At 39.7% G+C, this 17,500-nt stretch overlaps 20 non-coding genes across 20 annotated transcripts; all 20 read right to left on the reverse strand.

The window, feature by feature from the left end:
• Nucleotides 1–123: 123 nt before the first annotated feature.
• Nucleotides 124–196, reverse strand: TRNAR-UCG (transfer RNA arginine (anticodon UCG)). The gene has a single exon. It is a non-coding gene; the product is annotated as a tRNA-Arg (tRNA).
• Nucleotides 197–841: 645 nt separating this feature from the next.
• TRNAR-CCU (transfer RNA arginine (anticodon CCU)) lies at nucleotides 842–914 on the reverse strand. Its single transcript has one exon. It is a non-coding gene; the product is annotated as a tRNA-Arg (tRNA).
• An 803-nt stretch (nucleotides 915–1,717) lies between these two features.
• On the reverse strand, nucleotides 1,718–1,790 carry TRNAR-UCG (transfer RNA arginine (anticodon UCG)). Its single transcript has one exon. It is a non-coding gene; the product is annotated as a tRNA-Arg (tRNA).
• Nucleotides 1,791–2,434: 644 nt separating this feature from the next.
• On the reverse strand, nucleotides 2,435–2,507 carry TRNAR-CCU (transfer RNA arginine (anticodon CCU)). The gene has a single exon. It is a non-coding gene; the product is annotated as a tRNA-Arg (tRNA).
• An 804-nt stretch (nucleotides 2,508–3,311) lies between these two features.
• On the reverse strand, nucleotides 3,312–3,384 carry TRNAR-UCG (transfer RNA arginine (anticodon UCG)). The gene has a single exon. It is a non-coding gene; the product is annotated as a tRNA-Arg (tRNA).
• Nucleotides 3,385–4,028: 644 nt separating this feature from the next.
• TRNAR-CCU (transfer RNA arginine (anticodon CCU)) lies at nucleotides 4,029–4,101 on the reverse strand. The gene has a single exon. It is a non-coding gene; the product is annotated as a tRNA-Arg (tRNA).
• Nucleotides 4,102–4,904: 803 nt separating this feature from the next.
• TRNAR-UCG (transfer RNA arginine (anticodon UCG)) lies at nucleotides 4,905–4,977 on the reverse strand. Its single transcript has one exon. It is a non-coding gene; the product is annotated as a tRNA-Arg (tRNA).
• A 644-nt stretch (nucleotides 4,978–5,621) lies between these two features.
• TRNAR-CCU (transfer RNA arginine (anticodon CCU)) lies at nucleotides 5,622–5,694 on the reverse strand. Its single transcript has one exon. It is a non-coding gene; the product is annotated as a tRNA-Arg (tRNA).
• Nucleotides 5,695–7,215: 1,521 nt separating this feature from the next.
• Nucleotides 7,216–7,288, reverse strand: TRNAR-CCU (transfer RNA arginine (anticodon CCU)). The gene has a single exon. It is a non-coding gene; the product is annotated as a tRNA-Arg (tRNA).
• Nucleotides 7,289–8,807: 1,519 nt separating this feature from the next.
• Nucleotides 8,808–8,880, reverse strand: TRNAR-CCU (transfer RNA arginine (anticodon CCU)). The gene has a single exon. It is a non-coding gene; the product is annotated as a tRNA-Arg (tRNA).
• Nucleotides 8,881–9,684: 804 nt separating this feature from the next.
• On the reverse strand, nucleotides 9,685–9,757 carry TRNAR-UCU (transfer RNA arginine (anticodon UCU)). The gene has a single exon. It is a non-coding gene; the product is annotated as a tRNA-Arg (tRNA).
• Nucleotides 9,758–10,401: 644 nt separating this feature from the next.
• TRNAR-CCU (transfer RNA arginine (anticodon CCU)) lies at nucleotides 10,402–10,474 on the reverse strand. Its single transcript has one exon. It is a non-coding gene; the product is annotated as a tRNA-Arg (tRNA).
• Nucleotides 10,475–11,277: 803 nt separating this feature from the next.
• On the reverse strand, nucleotides 11,278–11,350 carry TRNAR-UCG (transfer RNA arginine (anticodon UCG)). The gene has a single exon. It is a non-coding gene; the product is annotated as a tRNA-Arg (tRNA).
• A 644-nt stretch (nucleotides 11,351–11,994) lies between these two features.
• TRNAR-CCU (transfer RNA arginine (anticodon CCU)) lies at nucleotides 11,995–12,067 on the reverse strand. Its single transcript has one exon. It is a non-coding gene; the product is annotated as a tRNA-Arg (tRNA).
• An 803-nt stretch (nucleotides 12,068–12,870) lies between these two features.
• TRNAQ-UUG (transfer RNA glutamine (anticodon UUG)) lies at nucleotides 12,871–12,943 on the reverse strand. Its single transcript has one exon. It is a non-coding gene; the product is annotated as a tRNA-Gln (tRNA).
• Nucleotides 12,944–13,586: 643 nt separating this feature from the next.
• Nucleotides 13,587–13,659, reverse strand: TRNAR-CCU (transfer RNA arginine (anticodon CCU)). Its single transcript has one exon. It is a non-coding gene; the product is annotated as a tRNA-Arg (tRNA).
• An 803-nt stretch (nucleotides 13,660–14,462) lies between these two features.
• Nucleotides 14,463–14,535, reverse strand: TRNAR-UCG (transfer RNA arginine (anticodon UCG)). Its single transcript has one exon. It is a non-coding gene; the product is annotated as a tRNA-Arg (tRNA).
• Nucleotides 14,536–15,179: 644 nt separating this feature from the next.
• TRNAR-CCU (transfer RNA arginine (anticodon CCU)) lies at nucleotides 15,180–15,252 on the reverse strand. The gene has a single exon. It is a non-coding gene; the product is annotated as a tRNA-Arg (tRNA).
• Nucleotides 15,253–16,055: 803 nt separating this feature from the next.
• Nucleotides 16,056–16,128, reverse strand: TRNAQ-UUG (transfer RNA glutamine (anticodon UUG)). Its single transcript has one exon. It is a non-coding gene; the product is annotated as a tRNA-Gln (tRNA).
• Nucleotides 16,129–16,771: 643 nt separating this feature from the next.
• TRNAR-CCU (transfer RNA arginine (anticodon CCU)) lies at nucleotides 16,772–16,844 on the reverse strand. Its single transcript has one exon. It is a non-coding gene; the product is annotated as a tRNA-Arg (tRNA).
• Nucleotides 16,845–17,500: the final 656 nt, after the last annotated feature.

Genomic DNA, 17,500 nt, shown 5'->3' on the forward strand with positions numbered 1-17,500 from the left:
CTGTGCAGTATGTACTCCACTTCATGAATAATTAGGAATGAGAACATGATGTCTATAAGAGTATTGGAAGAGCCTGCTTCCATTCTGAATGGAAAGCTGAGTTGTGTGACCATTGGCAAAAACCGACCACGAAGGGACTCGAACCCTCAATCTTCTGATCCGAAGTCAGACACCTTATCCATTAGGCCACGCGGTCATATGTCCTGCTGTGCTTATTTTTATAATGTAGGTGGTATGCAAGGCTGGGAAATATGATATTGATAGTTATTTAGGTTTACATCCCATTGTGTTTTTTCAGCTCCTTTCAATTAAAGCACTCTTTTGGAATCTATATAATGAGAATGTCACCAGTACGATAAGCTTTTGTTTTCTTTTTTGCATTTAAACCTCTTTCTTCATGAGATTAAAGCTCAGTTGTATGATTTACATAGCTCTGCATTTTTCCAGAAGGGTAGAGAAACTGTTTTGACAGTAGTACAAACTGCTCCTTTCTGGATATGCCAATTTACACACGCTCAAAGGTTGTATACGTTTCATGAATCCTGACTTGCCCTATTCAAGTAGCTGAAAGCCTGTCACCACCTCTAGAAACAACAGTTACACCAATCCAATTCAAATCATTTTTTCCAAAGGAATATCTTCTGAAGGGTCAAAGTTGTATCCGACAAAGATAGGTGTTTAAAAATCTACTTTGTAGTTTCAGAACATCAACATGACCCTGAAGAGTACAGAAGTAAAATGGTACCATTTCAAAGTTCCTAATACCTTTTTAAGCTTCTGAGCGGAAGCATGTAATAAATATATACATTTTTCTAGAAAAGTAATAGTGGATATTGGTTTTCACCTCAGATGGGACTCGAACCCACAATCGCTGGCTTAGGAGGCCAGTGCCTTATCCATTAGGCCACTGAGGCACAGATATACAGTTGCAGTCTGGAGGCATTAATTAAATGTATTCAATCGTCAAACAGTGGTGTCTGCACACAAGACATTTCTCAGTTCTCTCCATAAGTAAACTTCCCATTTTCATCCTCTTCCATCCCCGACTTTAACACTCTTTTCTGTGCTATAATGGAGGCTCTGCATTTCGCGCAAGTGGAGAGAAATTGGAGGAGAACCACTTTCGACTCAACACTTCTTCTTTCCTGGATGCTTTTCTCAATAAACTGGGCTTTGACAGTGGTATCAAGCCGTCCTTGTCTTCAGCAGGACACAGAAACAGGCACCAAGTCTCCTAACCAAGTTCAACCACACTCTGCAACTTAATAGACCAATGCTTCACAAATTAGCCAACTGTGTCATCAGCAAAGGCAGCCAATGTGCCAATCCTTTATAATTCTTCTGTAGTACTTCTCTTTCTTGTAGGCAAAATTAGCACTTTAACTGCACAAATCATACAGATTTTACACTTGAAGCACTCCATGAACACATACTTACACACCTTGCATTTCATCTACACACCCTTAAGCTAAAAACCCATTCTGTCAAGTCAAAATTCTGCAACCCTATTACATATTCCGTGCGTGTACATAGAAGCACTTCTTAATGCCACTAACATGAACAAGATTTTAGGCTGAAGATGCAATCTAAATGACTGTGCAGTATGTACTCCACTTCGTGAATAATTAGGAATGAGAACATGATGGCTATAAGAGTATTGGAAGAGCCTGCTTCCATTCTGAATGGAAATCTGAGTTGTGTGACCATTGGCAAAAACCGACCACGAAGGGACTCGAACCCTCAATCTTCTGATCCGAAGTCAGACGCCTTATCCATTAGGCCACGCGGTCATATGTCCTGCTGTGTTTATTTTTATAATGTAGGTGGTATGCAAGGATGGGAAATATGATATTGATAGTTATTTAGGTTTACATCCCATTGTGTGTTTTCAGCTCCTTTCAATTAAAGCACTCTTTTGTAATCTATATAATGAAAATGTCACCAGTACGATAAGCTTTTGTTTTCTTTTTTGCATTTAAACCTCTTTCTTCATGAGAATAAAGCTCAGTTGTATGCTTTACATAGCTCTGGATATTTCTAGAGGTGGAGAGAAACTGTTTTGACAGTAGTAAAAACTGCTCCTTTCTGGATATGCCAATTTACACACGCTCAAAGGTTGTATACGTTTCATGAATCCTAACTTGCCCTATTCAAGTAGCTGAAAGCCTGTCACCACCTCTAGAAACAACAGTTACACCAATCCAATTCAAATAATTTTTTCCAAAGGAATATCTTCTCCCGGGTCAAAGTTGCATCTGACAAAGATAGGTGTTTAAAAATCTACTTTGTAGTTTCAGAACACCAACATGACTCTGAAGAGTACAGAAGTAAAATGGTACCATTTCAAAGTTCCAAATACCACATAAGCTTCTGAGCGGAAGCATGTAATAAATATATCAATTTTTCTGGAAAAGTAAGAGTGGATATTGATTTTCACCTCAGATGGGACTTGAACCCACAATCCCTGGCTTAGGAGGCCAGTGCCTTATCCATTAGGCCACTGAGGCACAGATAAACACTTACAGTCTAGAGGCATTATTTAAATGTATTCAATCGTCAAACACTGGTGTCTGCACACAGGACATTTCTCAGTTCTCTCCATAAGTAAACTTCCCATTTTCATCCTCTTCCATCCCCGACTTTAACACTCTGTTCTGTGCTATAATGGAGGCTCTGCATTTCGAGCAAGTGGAGAGAAATTGGAGGAGAACCACTTTCGACTCAACACTTCTTCTTTCCTGGATGCTTTTCTCAATAAACTGGGCTTTGACAGTGGTATCAAGCCGTCCTTGTCTTCAGCAGGACACAGAAACAGGCACCAAGTCTCCTAACCAAGTTCAACCACACTCTGCAACTTAATAGACCAATGCTTTACAAATTAGCCAACTGTGTCATCAGCAAAGGTAGCCAATGTGTCAATCCTTTATAATTCTTCTGTAGTACTTTTCTTTCTCGTAGGTAAAATTAGCACTTTAACTGCACAAATCATACAGATTTTTAAACTTGAAGCACTCCATGAACACATACTTACACACCTTGCATTTCATCTACACACCCTTAAGCTAAAAACCCATTCTGTCAAGTCAAAATTCTGCAACCCTATTACATATTCAGTGCGTGTACATAGAAGCACTTCTTAATGCCACTAACATGGACAAGATTTTAGGCTGAAGATGCAATCTAAATGACTGTGCAGTATGTACTCCACTTCATGAATAATTAGGAATGAGAACATGATGGCTATAAGAGTATTGGAAGAGCCTGCTTCCATTCTGAACGGAAAGCTGAGTTGTGTGTCCATTGGCAAAAACCGACCACGAAGGGACTCGAACCCTCAATCTTCTGATCCGAAGTCAGACACCTTATCCATCAGGCCACGCGGTCATATGTCCTGCTGTGCTCATTTTTATAATGTAGGTGGTATGCAAGGATGGGAAATATGATATTGATAGTTATTTAGGTTTACATCCCATTGTGTTTTTTCAGCTCCTTTCAATTAAAGCACTCTTTTGGAATCTATATAATGAGAATGTCACCAGTACGATAAGCTTTTGTTTTCTTTTTTGCATTTAAACCTCTTTCTTCATGAGAATAAAGCTCAGTTGTATGCTTTACATAGCTCTGGATATTTCTAGAGGTGGAGAGAAACTATTTTGACAGTAGTAAAAACTGCTCCTTTCTGGATATGCCAATTTACACACGCTCAAAGGTTGTATACGTTTCATGAATCCTGACTTGCCCTATTCAAGTAGTTGAAAGCCTGTCACCACCACTAGAAACAACAGTTACACCAATCCAATTCAAATAATTTTTTCCAAAGGAATATCTTCTCCCGGGTCAAAGTTGCATCTGACAAAGATAGGTGTTTAAAAATCTACTTTGTAGTTTCAGAACACCAACATGACTCTGAAGAGTACAGAAGTAAAATGGTACCATTTCAAAGTTCCTAATACCACATAAGCTTCTGAGCGGAAGCATGTAATAAATATATCAATTTTTCTGGAAAAGTAAGAGTGGATATTGGTTTTCACCTCAGATGGGACTCGAACCCACAATCCCTGGCTTAGGAGGCCAGTGCCTTATCCATTAGGCCACTGAGGCACAGATAAACACTTGCACTCTAGAGGCATTATTTAAATGTATTCAATCGTCAAACACTGGTGTCTGCACACAGGACATTTCTCAGTTCTCTCCATAAGTAAACTTCCCATTTTCATCCTCTTCCATCCCCGACTTTAACACTCTGTTCTGTGCTGTAATGGACTCTCTGCATTTCGAGCAAGTGGAGAGAAATTGGAGGAGAACCACTCTCGACTCAACACTTCTTCTTTCCTGGATGCTTTTCTCAATAAACTGGGCTTTGACAGTGGTATCAAGCCGTCCTTGTCTTCAGCAGGACACCGAAACAGGCACCAAGTCTCCTATCCAAGTTCAACCACACTCTGCAACTTAATAGACCAATGCTTCACAAATTAGCCAACTGTGTCATCAGCAAAGGCAGCCAATGTGCCAATCCTTTATAATTCTTCTGTAGTAATTTTATTTCTCGTAGGCAAAATTAGCACTTTAACTGCACAAATCGTACAGATTTTACACTTGAAGCACTCCATGAACACATACTTACACACCTTGCATTTCATCTACACACCCTTAAGCTAAAAACCCATTCTGTCAAGTCAAAATTCTGCAACCCTATTACATATTCCGTGCGTGTACATAGAAGCACTTCTTAATGCCACTAACATGAACAAGATTTTAGGCTGAAGATGCAATCTAAATGACTGTGCAGTATGTACTCCACTTCATGAATAATTAGGAATGAGAACATGATGGCTATAAGAGTATTGGAAGAGCCTGCTTCCATTCTGAATGGAAATCTGAGATGTGTGACCATTGGCAAAAACTGACCACGAAGGGACTTGAACCCTCAATCTTCTGATCCGAAGTCAGACACCTTATCCATTAGGCCACGCGGTCATATGTCCTGCTGTGCTTATTTTTATAATGTAGGTGGTATACAAGGATGGGAAATATGATATTGATAGTTATTTAGGTTTACATCCCATTGTGTTTTTTCAGCTCCTTTCAATTAAACCTCTCTTTTGGAATCTATATAATGAGAATGTCACCAGTACGATAAGCTTTTGTTTTCTTTTTTGCATTTAAACCTCTTTCTTCATGAGATTAAAGCTCAGTTGTATGCTTTACATAGCTCTGGATATTTCCAGAAGTGGAGAGAAACTGTTTTGACAGTAGTACAAACTGCTCCTTTCTGGATATGCCAATTTACACACGCTCAAAGGTTGTATACGTTTCATGAATCCTGCCTTGCCCTATTCAAGTAGCTGAAAGCCTGTCACCACCTCTAGAAACAACAGTTACACCAATCCAATTCAAATCATTTTTTCCAAAGGAATATCTTCTGCCGGGTCAAAGTTGCATCTGACAAAGATAGGTGTTTAAAAATCTACTTTGTAGTTTCAGAACACCAACATGAGTCCGGAGAGTACAGAAGTAAAATGGTACCATTTCAAAGTTCCTAATACCTCATAAGCTTCTGGGCGGAAGCATGTAATAAATATATAAATTTTTCAAGAAAAGTAATACTGGATATTGGTTTTCACCTCAGATGTGACTCGAACCCACAATCCCTGGCTTAGGAGGCCAGTGCCTTATCCATTAGGCCACTGAGGCACAGATGAGCACTTGCAGTCTAGAGGCATTATTTAAATGTATTCAATCGTCAAACACTGGTGTCTGCACACAGGACATTTCTCAGTTCTCTCCATAAGTAAACTTCCCATTTTCATCCTCTTCCATCCCCGACTTTAACACTCTGTTCTGTGCTATAATGGAGGCTCTGCATTTCGCGCAAGTGGAGAGAAATTGGAGGAGAACCACTTTCGACTCAACACTTCTTCTTTCCTGGATGCTTTTCTCAATAAACTGGGCTTTGACAGTGGTATCAAGCCGTCCTTGTCTTCAGCAGGACACGGAAACAGGCACCAAGTCTGCTAACCAAGTTCAACCACACTCTGCAACTTAATAGACCAATGCTTTCCAAATTAGCCAACTGTGTCATCAGCAAAGGCAGCCAATGTGCAAAACCTTTATAATTCTTCTGAAGTGCTTTTCTTTCTCGTAGGCAAAATTAGCACTTTAACTGCACAAATCATACAGATTTTTACACTTGAAGCACTCCATGAACACATACTTACACACCTTGCATTTCATCTACACACCCTTAAGCTAAAAACCCATTCTGTCAAGTCAAAATTCTGCAACCCTATTACATATTCAGTGCGTGTACATAGAAGCACTTCTTAATGCCACTAACATGGACACGATTTTAGGCTGAAGATGCAATCTAAATGACTGTGCAGTATGTACTCCACTTCATGAATAATTAGGAATGAGAACATGATGGCTATAAGAGTATTGGAAGAGCCTGCTTCAATTCTGAATGGAAAGCTGAGTTGTGTGACCATTGGCAAAAACCGACCACGAAGGGACTCGAACCCTCAATCTTCTGATCCGAAGTCGGACACCTTATCCATCAGGCCACGCTGTCATATGTCCTGCTGTGCTTATTTTTATAATGTAGGTGGTATGCAAGGATGGGAAATATGATATTGATAGTTATTTAGGTTTACATCCCATTGTGTTTTTTCAGCTCCTTTCAATTAAAGCACTCTTTTGGAATCTATATAATGAGAATGTCACCAGTACGATAAGCTTTTGTTTTCTTTTTTGCATTTAAACCTCTTTCTTCATGAGATCAAAGCTCAGTTGTATGCTTTACATAGCTCTGGATTTTTCCAGAAGGGTAGAGAAACTGTTTAGACAGTAGTACAAACTGCTCCTTTCTGGATATGCCAATTTACACACGCTCAAAGGTTGTATACGTTTCATGAATCCTGACTTGCCCTATTCAAGTAGCTGAAAGCCTGTCACCACCTCTAGAAACAACAGTTACACCAATCCAATTCAAATCATTTTTTCCAAAGGAATATCTTCTGACGGGTCAAAGTTGTATCCGACAAAGATAGGTGTTTAAAAATCTACTTTGTAGTTTCAGAACACCAACATGACTCTGAAGAGTACAGAAGTAAAATGGTACCATTTCAAAGTTCCTAATACCACATAAGCTTCTGAGCGGAAGCATGTAATATATATATCAATTTTTCTGGAAAAGTAAGAGTGGATATTGGTTTTCACCTCAGATGGGACTCGAACCCACAATCCCTGGCTTAGGAGGCCAGTGCCTTATCCATTAGGCCACTGAGGCACAGATAAACACTTGCAGTCTAGAGGCATTATTTAAATGTATTCAATCGTCAAACACTGGTGTCTGCACACAGGACATTTCTCAGTTCTCTCCATAAGTAAACTTCCCATTTTCATCCTCTTCCATCCCCGACTTTAACACTCTGTTCTGTGCTATAATGGACTCTCTGCATTTCGAGCAAGTGGAGAGAAATTGGAGGAGAACCACTCTCGACGCAACACTTCTTCTTTCCTGGATGCTTTTCTCAATAAACTGGGCTTTGACAGTGGTATCAAGCCGTCCTTGTCTTCAGCAGGACACAGAAACAGGCACCAAGTCTCCTAACCAAGTTCAACCACACTCTGCAACTTAATAGACCAATGCTTCACAAATTAGCCAACTGTGTCATCAGCAAAGGAAGCCAATGTGCCAATCCTTTATAATTCTTCTGTAGTACTTCTCTTTCTAGTAGGCAAAATTAGCACGTTAACTGCACAAATCATATAGATTTTACACTTGAAGCACTCCATGAACACATACTTACACACCTTGCATTTCATCTACACACCCTTAAGCTAAAAACCCATTCTGTCAAGTCAAAATTCTGCAACCCTATTACATATTCCATGCGTGTTCATAGAAGCACTTCTTAATGCCACTAACATGAACAAGATTTTAGGCTGAAGATGCAATCTAAATGACTGTGCAGTATGTACTCCACTTCATGAATAATTAGGAATGAGAACATGATGGCTATAAGAGTATTGGAAGAGCCTGCTTCCATTCTGAATGGAAATCTGAGTTGTGTGACCATTGGCAAAAACCGACCACGAAGGGACTCGAACCCTCAATCTTCTGAGCCGAAGTCAGAGGCCTTATCCATTAGGCCACGCTGTCATATGTCCTGCTGTGCTTATTTTTATAATGTAGGTGGTATGCAACGATGGGAAATATGATATTGATAGTTATTTCGGTTTACATCCCATTGTGTGTTTTCAGCTCCTTTCCATTAAAGCACTCTTTTGGAATCTATATAATGAAAATGTCACCAGTACGATAAGCTTTTGTTTTCTTTTTTGCATTTAAACCTCTTTCTTCATGAGATTAAAGGTCAGTTGTATGCTTTACATAGCTCTGGATATTTCCAGAAGTGGAGAGAACTGTTTTGACAGTAGTACAAACTGCTCCTTTCTGGATATGCCAATTTACACACGCTCAAAGGTTGTATACGTTTCATGAATCCTGACTTGCCCTATTCAAGTAGCTGAAAGCCTGTCACCACCTCTAGAAACAACAGTTACACCAATCCAATTCAAATCATTTTTTCCAAAGGAATATCTTCTGACGGGTCAAAGTTGTATCCGACAAAGATAGGTGTTTAAAAATCTACTTTGTAGTTTCAGAACACCAACATAAGTCCGGAGAGTACAGAAGTAAAATGGTACCATTTCAAAGTTCCTAATACCTCATAAGCTTCTGAGGGGAAGCATGTAATAAATAAATAAATTTTTCTAGAAAAGTAATAGTGGATATTGGTTTTCACCTCAGATGGGACTCGAACCCACAATCCCTGGCTTAGGAGGCCAGTGCCTTATCCATTAGGCCACTGAGGCACAGATGAACACTTGCAGTCTAGAGGCATTATTTAAATGTATTCAACCGTCAAACACTGGTGTCTGCACACAGGACATTTCTCAGTTCTCTCCATAAGTAAACTTCCCATTTTCATCCTCTTCCATCCCCGACTTTAACACTCTGTTCTGTGCTATAATGGAGGCTCTGCATTTCGAGCAAGTGGAGAGAAATTGGAGGAGAACCACTTTCGACTCAACACTTCTTCTTTCCTGGATGCTTTTCTCAATAAACTGGGCTTTGACAGTGGTAACAAGCCGTCCTTGTCTTCAGCAGGACACAGAAACAGGCACCAAGTCTCCTAACCAAGTTCAACCACACTCTGCAACTTAATAGACCAATGCTTTACAAATTAGCCAACTGTGTCATCAGCAAAGGCAGCCAATGTGCCAATCCTTTATAATTCTTCTGTAGTACTTTTCTTTCTCGTAGGCAAAATTAGCACTTTAACTGCACAAATCATACAGATTTTTAAACTTGAAGCACTCCATGAACACATACTTACACACCTTGCATTTCATCTACACACCCTTAAGCTAAAAACCCATTCTGTCAAGTCAAAATTCTGCAATCCTATTACATATTCAGTGCGTGTACATAGAAGCACTTCTTAATGCCACTAACATGGACAAGATTTTAGGCTGAAGATGCAATCTAAATGACTGTGCAGTATGTACTCCACTTCATGAATAATTAGGAATGAGAACATGATGGCTATAATAGTATTGGAAGAGCCTGCTTCCATTCTGAACGGAAAGCTGAGTTGTGTGTCCATTGGCAAAAACCGACCACGAAGGGACTCGAACCCTCAATCTTCTGATCAGAAGTCAGACACCTTATCCATCAGGCCACGCGGTCATATGTCCTGCTGTGCTTATTTTTATAATGTAGGTGGTATGCAAGGATGGGAAATATGATATTGATAGTTATTTAGGTTTACATCCCATTGTGTTTTTTCAGCTCCTTTCAATTAAAGTACTCTTTTGGAATCTATATAATGAGAATGTCACCAGTACGATAAGCTTTTGTTTTCTTTTTTGCATTTAAACCTCTTTCTTCATGAGATTAAAGCTCAGTTGTATGCTTTACATAGCTCTGGATATTTCCAGAAGTGGAGAGAAACTGTTTTGACAGTAGTACAAACTGCTCCTTTCTGGATATGCCAATTTACACACGCTCAAAGGTTGTATACGTTTCATGAATCCTGACTTGCCCTATTCAAGTAGCTGAAAGCCTGTCACCACCTCTAGAAACAACAGTTACACCAATCCAATTCAAATAATTTTTTCCAAAGGAATATCTTCTCCCGGGTCAAAGTTGCATCTGACAAAGATAGGTGTTTAAAAATCTACTTTGTAGTTTCAGAACACCAACATGACTCTTTAGAGTACAGAAGTAAAATGGTACCATTTCAAAGTTCCTAATACCACATAAGCTTCTGAGCGGAAGCATGTAATAAATATATCAATTTTTCTGGAAAAGTAAGAGTGGATATTGGTTTTCACCTCAGATGGGACTCGAACCCACAATCCCTGGCTTAGGAGGCCAGTGCCTTATCCATTAGGCCACTGAGGCACAGATGAACACTTGCAGTCTAGAGGCATTATTTAAATGTATTCAATCGTCAAACACTGGTGTCTGCACACAGGACATTTCTCAGTTCTCTCCATAAGTAAACTTCCCATTTTCATCCTCTTCCATCCCCGACTTTAACACTCTGTTCTGTGCTATAATGGACTCTCTGCATTTCGAGCAAGTGGAGAGAAATTGGAGGAGAACCACTCTCGACTCAACACTTCTTCTTTCCTGGATGCTTTTCTCAATAAACTGGGCTTTGACAGTGGTATCAAGCCGTCCTTGTCTTCAGCAGGACACAGAAACAGGCACCAAGTCTCCTAACCAAGTTCAACCACACTCTGCAACTTAATAGACCAATGCTTCACAAATTAGCCAACTGTGTCATCAGCAAAGGCAGCCAATGTGCCAATCCTTTATAATTCTTCTGTAGTAATGTTATTTCTCGTAGGCAAAATTAGCACTTTAACTGCACAAATCGTACAGATTTTACACTTGAAGCACTCCATGAACACATACTTACACACCTTGCATTTCATCTACACACCCTTAAGCTAAAAACCCATTCTGTCAAGTCAAAATTCTGCAACCCTATTACATATTCCGTGCGTGTACATAGAAGCACTTCTTAATGCCACTAACATGAACAAGATTTTAGGCTGAAGATGCAATCTAAATGACTGTGCAGTATATACTCCACTTCATGAATAATTAGGAATGAGAACATGATGGCTATAAGAGTATTGGAAGAGCCTGCTTCCATTCTGAATGGAAATCTGAGATGTGTGACCATTGGCAAAAACTGACCACGAAGGGAATTGAACCCTCAATCTTCTGATCCGAAGTCAGACACCTTATCCATTAGGCCACGCGGTCATATGTCCTGCTGTGCTTATTTTTATAATGTAGGTGGTATACAAGGATGGGAAATATGATATTGATAGTTATTTAGGTTTACATCCCATTGTGTTTTTTCAGCTCCTTTAAATTAAAGCTCTCTTTTGGAATCTATATAATGAGAATGTCACCAGTACGATAAGCTTTTGTTTTCTTTTTTGCATTTAAACCTCTTTCTTCATGAGATTAAAGCTCAGTTGTATGCTTTACATAGCTCTGGATAATTCCAGAAGTGGAGAGAAACTGTTTTGACAGTAGTACAAACTGCTCCTTTCTGGATATGCCAATTTACACACGCTCAAAGGTTGTATACGTTTCATGAATCCTGCCTTGCCCTTTTCAAGTAGCTGAAAGCCTGTCACCACCTCTAGAAACAACAGTTACACCAATCCAATTCAAATCATTTTTTCCAAAGGAATATCTTCTGCCGGGTCAAAGTTGCATCTGACAAAGATAGGTGTTTAAAAATCTACTTTGTAGTTTCAGAACACCAGCATGAGTCCGGAGAGTACAGAAGTAAAATGGTACCATTTCAAAGTTCCTAATACCTCATAAGCTTCTGAGCGGAAGCATGTAATAAATATATAAATTTTTCAAGAAAAGTAATACTGGATATTGGTTTTCACCTCAGATGGGACTCGAACCCACAATCCCTGGCTTAGGAGGCCAGTGCCTTATCCATTAGGCCACTGAGGCACAGATGAAAACTTGTAGTCTAGAGGCATTATTTAAATGTATTCAATCGTCAAACACTGGTGTCTGCACACAGGACATTTCTCAGTTCTCTCCATAAGTAAACTTCCCATTTTCATCCTCTTCCATCCCCGACTTTAACACTCTGTTCTGTGCTATAATGGAGGCTCTGCATTTCGCGCAAGTGGAGAGAAATTGGAGGAGAACCACTCTCGACTCAACACTTCTTCTTTCCTGGATGCTTTTCTCAATAAACTGGGCTTTGACAGTGGTATCAAGCCGTCCTTGTCTTCAGCAGGACACAGAAACAGGCACCAAGTCTCCTAACCAAGTTCAACCACACTCTGCAACTTAATAGACCAATGCTTCACAAATTAGCCAACTGTGTCATCAGCAAAGGCAGCCAATGTGCCAATCCTTTATAATTCTTCTGTAGTACTTCTCTTTCTCGTAGGCAAAATTAGCACTTTAACTGCACAAATCATACAGATTTTACACTTGAAGCACTCCATGAACACATACTTACACACCTTGCATTTCATCTACACACCCTTAAGCTAAAAACCCATTCTGTCAAGTCAAAATTCTGCAACCCTATTACATATTCCGTGCGTGTACATAGAAGCACTTCTTAATGCCACTAACATGAACAAGATTTTAGGCTGAAGATGCAATCTAAATGACTGTGCAGTATGTACTCCACTTCATGAATAATTAGGAATGAGAACATGATGGCTATAAGAGTATTGGAAGAGCCTGCTTCCATTCTGAATGGAAATCTGAGTTGTGTGACCATTGGCAAAAACCGACCACGAAGGGACTCGAACCCTCAATCTTCTGATCCAAAGTCAGACGCCTTATCCATTAGGCCACGCGGTCATATGTCCTGCTGTGCTTATTTTTATAATGTAGGTGGTATGCAAGGATGGGAAATATGATATTGATAGTTATTTAGGTTTACATCCCATTGTGTGTTTTCAGCTCCTTTCAATTAAAGCACTCTTTTGGAATCTATATAATGAAAATGTCACCAGTACGATAAGCTTTTGTTTTCTTTTTTGCATTTAAACCTCTTTCTTCATGAGATTAAAGCTCAGTTGTATGCTTTACATAGCTCTGGATATTTCCAGAAGTGGAGAGAACTGTTTTGACAGTAGTACAAACTGCTCCTTTCTGGATATGCCAATTTACACACGCTCAAAGGTTGTATACGTTTCATGAATCCTGACTTGCCCTATTCAAGTAGCTGAAAGCCTGTCACCACCTCTAGAAACAACAGTTACACCAATCCAATTCAAATAATTTTTTCCAAAGGAATATCTTCTCCCGGGTCAAAGTTGCATCTGACAAAGATAGGTGTTTAAAAATCTACTTTGTAGTTTCAGAACACCAACATGACTCTGTAGAGTACAGAGGTAAAATGGTACCATTTCAAAGTTCCTAATACCACATAAGCTTCTGAGCGGAAGCATGTAATAAATATATCAATTTTTCTGGAAAAGTAAGAGTGGATATTGGTTTTCACCTCAGATGGGACTCGAACCCACAATCCCTGGCTTAGGAGGCCAGTGCCTTATCCATTAGGCCACTGAGGCACAGATGAACACTTGCAGTCTAGAGGCATTATTTAAATGTATTCAATCGTCAAACACTGGTGTCTGCACACAGGACATTTCTCAGTTCTCTCCATAAGTAAACTTCCCATTTTCATCCTCTTCCATCCCCGACTTTAACACTCTGTTCTGTGCTATAATGGACTCTCTGCATTTCGAGCAAGTGGAGAGAAATTGGAGGAGAACCACTCTCGACTCAACACTTCTTCTTTCCTGGATGCTTTTCTCAATAAACTGGGCTTTGACAGTGGTATCAAGCCGTCCTTGTCTTCAGCAGGACACAGAAACAGGCACCAAGTCTGCTAACCAAGTTCAACCACACTCTGCAACTTAATAGACCAATGCTTCACAAATTAGCCAACTGTGTCATCAGCAAAGGCAGCCAATGTGCCAATCCTTTATAATTCTTCTGTAGTAATGTTATTTCTCGTAGGCAAAATTAGCACTTTAACTGCACAAATCGTACAGATTTTACACTTGAAGCACTCCATGAACACATACTTACACACCTTGCATTTCATCTACACACCCTTAAGCTAAAAACCCATTCTGTCAAGTCAAAATTCTGCAACCCTATTACATATTCCGTGCGTGTACATAGAAGCACTTCTTAATGCCACTAACATGAACAAGATTTTAGGCTGAAGATGCAATCTAAATGACTGTGCAGTATATACTCCACTTCATGAATAATTAGGAATGAGAACATGATGGCTATAAGAGTATTGGAAGAGCCTGCTTCCATTCTGAATGGAAATCTGAGATGTGTGACCATTGGCAAAAACTGACCACGAAGGGACTTGAACCCTCAATCTTCTGATCCGAAGTCAGACACCTTATCCATTAGGCCACGCGGTCATATGTCCTGCTGTGCTTATTTTTATAATGTAGGTGGTATACAAGGATGGGAAATATGATATTGATAGTTATTTAGGTTTACATCCCATTGTGTTTTTTCAGCTCCTTTAAATTAAAGCTCTCTTTTGGAATCTATATAATGAGAATGTCACCAGTACGATAAGCTTTTGTTTTCTTTTTTGCATTTAAACCTCTTTCTTCATGAGATTAAAGCTCAGTTGTATGCTTTACATAGCTCTGGATATTTCCAGAAGTGGAGAGAAACTGTTTTGACAGTAGTACAAACTGCTCCTTTCTGGATATGCCAATTTACACACGCTCAAAGGTTGTATACGTTTCATGAATCCTGCCTTGCCCTTTTCAAGTAGCTGAAAGCCTGTCACCACCTCTAGAAACAACAGTTACACCAATCCAATTCAAATCATTTTTTCCAAAGGAATATCTTCTGCCGGGTCAAAGTTGCATCTGACAAAGATAGGTGTTTAAAAATCTACTTTGTAGTTTCAGAACACCAGCATGAGTCCGGAGAGTACAGAAGTAAAATGGTACCATTTCAAAGTTCCTAATACCTCATAAGCTTCTGAGCGGAAGCATGTAATAAATATATAAATTTTTCAAGAAAAGTAATACTGGATATTGGTTTTCACCTCAGATGGGACTCGAACCCACAATCCCTGGCTTAGGAGGCCAGTGCCTTATCCATTAGGCCACTGAGGCACAGATGAACACTTGCAGTCTAGAGGCATTATTTAAATGTATTCAATCGTCAAACACTGGTGTCTGCACACAGGACATTTCTCAGTTCTCTCCATAAGTAAACTTCCCATTTTCATCCTCTTCCATCCCCGACTTTAACACTCTGTTCGGTGCTATAATGGAGGCTCTGCATTTCGCGCAAGTGGAGAGAAATTGGAGGAGAACCACTCTCGACTCAACACTTCTCTTTTCCCGGATGCTTTTCTCAATAAACTGGGCTTTGACAGTGGTATCAAGCCGTCCTTGTCTTCAGCAGGACACAGAAACAGGCACCAAGTCTCCTAACCAAGTTCAACCACACTCTGCAACTTAATAGACCAATGCTTCACAAATTAGCCAACTGTGTCATCAGCAAAGGCAGCCAATGTGCCAATCCTTTATAATTCTTCTGTAGTACTTCTCTTTCTCGTAGGCAAAATTAGCACTTTAACTGCACAAATCATACAGATTTTACACTTGAAGCACTCCATGAACACATACTTACACACCTTGCATTTCATCTACACACCCTTAAGCTAAAAACCCATTCTGTCAAGTCAAAATTCTGCAACCCTATTACATATTCCGTGCGTGTACATAGAAGCACTTCTTAATGCCACTAACATGAACAAGATTTTAGGCTGAAGATGCAATCTAAATGACTGTGCAGTATGTACTCCACTTCATGAATAATTAGGAATGAGAACATGATGGCTATAAGAGTATTGGAAGAGCCTGCTTCCATTCTGAATGGAAATCTGAGTTGTGTGACCATTGGCAAAAACCGACCACGAAGGGACTCGAACCCTCAATCTTCTGATCCAAAGTCAGACGCCTTATCCATTAGGCCACGCGGTCATATGTCCTGCTGTGCTTATTTTTATAATGTAGGTGGTATGCAAGGATGGGAAATATGATATTGATAGTTATTTAGGTTTACATCCCATTGTGTGTTTTCAGCTCCTTTCAATTAAAGCACTCTTTTGGAATCTATATAATGAAAATGTCACCAGTACGATAAGCTTTTGTTTTCTTTTTTGCATTTAAACCTCTTTCTTCATGAGATTAAAGCTCAGTTGTATGCTTTACATAGCTCTGGATATTTCCAGAAGTGGAGAGAACTGTTTTGACAGTAGTACAAACTGCTCCTTTCTGGATATGCCAATTTACACACGCTCAAAGGTTGTATACGTTTCATGAATCCTGACTTGCCCTATTCAAGTAGCTGAAAGCCTGTCACCACCTCTAGAAACAACAGTTACACCAATCCAATTCAAATAATTTTTTCCAAAGGAATATCTTCTCCCGGGTCAAAGTTGCATCTGACAAAGATAGGTGTTTAAAAATCTACTTTGTAGTTTCAGAACACCAACATGACTCTGTAGAGTACAGAAGTAAAATGGTACCATTTCAAAGTTCCTAATACCACATAAGCTTCTGAGCGGAAGCATGTAATAAATATATCAATTTTTCTGGAAAAGTAAGAGTGGATATTGGTTTTCACCTCAGATGGGACTCGAACCCACAATCCCTGGCTTAGGAGGCCAGTGCCTTATCCATTAGGCCACTGAGGCACAGATGAACACTTGCAGTCTAGAGGCATTATTTAAATGTATTCAATCGTCAAACACTGGTGTCTGCACACAGGACATTTCTCAGTTCTCTCCATAAGTAAACTTCCCATTTTCATCCTCTTCCATCCCCGACTTTAACACTCTGTTCTGTGCTATAATGGACTCTCTGCATTTCGAGCAAGTGGAGAGAAATTGGAGGAGAACCACTCTCGACTCAACACTTCTTCTTTCCTGGATGCTTTTCTCAATAAACTGGGCTTTGACAGTGGTATCAAGCCGTCCTTGTCTTCAGCAGGACACAGAAACAGGCACCAAGTCTCCTAACCAAGTTCAACCACACTCTGCAACTTAATAGACCAATGCTTCACAAATTAGCCAACTGTGTCATCAGCAAAGGCAGCCAATGTGCCAATCCTTTATAATTCTTCTGTAGTAATGTTATTTCTCGTAGGCAAAATTAGCACTTTAACTGCACAAATCGTACAGATTTTACACTTGAAGCACTCCATGAACACATACTTACACACCTTGCATTTCATCTACACACCCTTAAGCTAAAAACCCATTCTGTCAAGTCAAAATTCTGCAACCCTATTACATATTCCGTGCGTGTACATAGAAGCACTTCTTAATGCCACTAACATGAACAAGATTTT

The sequence above is a fragment of the Lissotriton vulgaris genome, chromosome 5, assembly GCF_964263255.1.
Source record: "Lissotriton vulgaris chromosome 5, aLisVul1.2, whole genome shotgun sequence".
Taxonomy (NCBI): domain Eukaryota; kingdom Metazoa; phylum Chordata; class Amphibia; order Caudata; family Salamandridae; genus Lissotriton; species Lissotriton vulgaris.